General features: G+C 45.2%; 1 non-coding gene across 1 annotated transcript; it reads left to right on the forward strand.

Moving 5' to 3' along the window:
* Positions 1-75, forward strand: Trnas-cga (transfer RNA serine (anticodon CGA)). The gene has a single exon. It is a non-coding gene; the product is annotated as a tRNA-Ser (tRNA).
* The last annotated feature ends 1,722 nt before the right edge of the window (positions 76-1,797 follow it).

A 1,797-nucleotide genomic window follows, 5' to 3' on the forward strand; every position in this document is an offset into this window, starting at 1 on the left:
TGCTTCGGTGGCTCAGTTGGTAGAGCACTTGCCCGCGAAAGGCAAAGGTCCCGAGTTCGAGTCTCGGTCGGGCACACAGTTTTAATCTGCCAGGAAGTTTCATATCAGCGCACACTCCGCTGCAGAGTGAAAATCTCATTCTGGCCCCATTATTGTATGGTTACACGAATGCAGAACAATCACTGGAAGCAGTCACATCCATTATCTTGGAGTATGCATACGGAACGATTTAAAGCTGAACGACCACATGAAACTAATCGTAAATAGGGCAGATGACGGATTTAGATTCATTGTAAGACCAGAGGAGTTAGTTTAATGCTAGTTTAGAAAATCCTCGTTTGATCAATACCGTGTACGTTTGGGATTCGTGCCCAAGCGGGTAGATTGAAGACACTGAGAAGATCCATAGAACAACAACACGTATTAAAACGGGCTCATTTAAAAAGCGAGAAAGCGTCATCGAGAACATCAGTCATTTCCGGTGGCAGACGCTGCTAGGGAGGTGTCCTGAGTCATAGTCTGTTACTGTAAAAAATTCCGAAAACTATGTTCCTAGAAGAGTAGACCAATGCTCCCACCAGTGTACACCTCGAGAAAGGAACATTACCGTAGTATTAGAGAGATTTGACCTAACACATAGGTATAGCAACAATCGTTCTTCCCGCGTGAAGAAATGACAGTGGTCCGCAAAATAGCCTCATCCAGTCAAAGTAATGGTTTTTTAAAAGTATAGATGCAAATGTAGAGGCATGACGCAATGACGAAACGAAGCTGTTGTGTTTGGATGTGCCTCTGAACGCACTATTACTGGAGCTGCTCGACCTATTAGTGTATCAACGCAGACTGTCCAGTGTGTCTAAACGGAAATTTGCTAAAACGTGCTAACCGACAGGGGTTGACAGAGCGTCAAACATTGTGAATTATAGCCGCTAGAAATTGCTGTTGTCAGTGAATACCGATCTCGAACGAACATTGTGAACGCAGCTGCATGCAATGGACACTCTTCAGTCCGGCACCACACGAAAGGCTATTCCTCACATTGGCACACAGATCTGCGCGTCTACTGTTGTGTCAAACAAAACAGAAATTGGACGTCAGCTGCCGGAAGGGACTCGCTCACTCGGGGTACTATGGACATAACTTAGGATATCTGTTTAACTATCTAACTATTACCTTTAAGCAAGTGTTCCTCATTCTTTTACATCTTCACAGAAAACACTCCGCCGACCGCTGGTGGCCGAGTGGTTCTAGGCGCTTCAGTCTGGAGCCGCGCAACCACTACGGTCGCAGGTTCGACTCCTGCCTCGGACATGGATGTGTGTGATGTCCTTAGGTTAGTTAGGTTTAAGTAGTTCTAAGTTCTAGGGGACTGATGACCTGAGATGTTAAGTCCCATAGTGCTCAGAACCATTTGAACCAAGAAAACACTCCCATTTACCAAGATGAACAGCCGTGGTCAGAGGTACCTGGTTTGACGAACACTCGGGTATCCTATCACACCTCGATTGTCCCACGAAGTCATCCGGTGTTAGTGCAGTAGAAAAAGTCAGCACTAGGTGAAACGTAGCACTCAACAGTACGGGATCTAATCATTAATAAGGAGCTTCAGCCGGATGTGGCACATCTGAAGAAAATTGTAGAGTCACTTCTTCGCCGGACTGGGCCCATTATCGAGTATATAGGTGGCGTTATACGATTATAATATCATGTCTCCTGCGGATGACTAATGTCTGTGAGTTTGCTGTTTACTGGTTGGAATTCTTAACCAGATTCAGAGAGTTATTCCTCAAAATTAAT

The sequence above is a fragment of the Schistocerca gregaria genome, chromosome 3, assembly GCF_023897955.1.
Source record: "Schistocerca gregaria isolate iqSchGreg1 chromosome 3, iqSchGreg1.2, whole genome shotgun sequence".
Taxonomy (NCBI): Eukaryota; Metazoa; Arthropoda; class Insecta; order Orthoptera; family Acrididae; genus Schistocerca; species Schistocerca gregaria.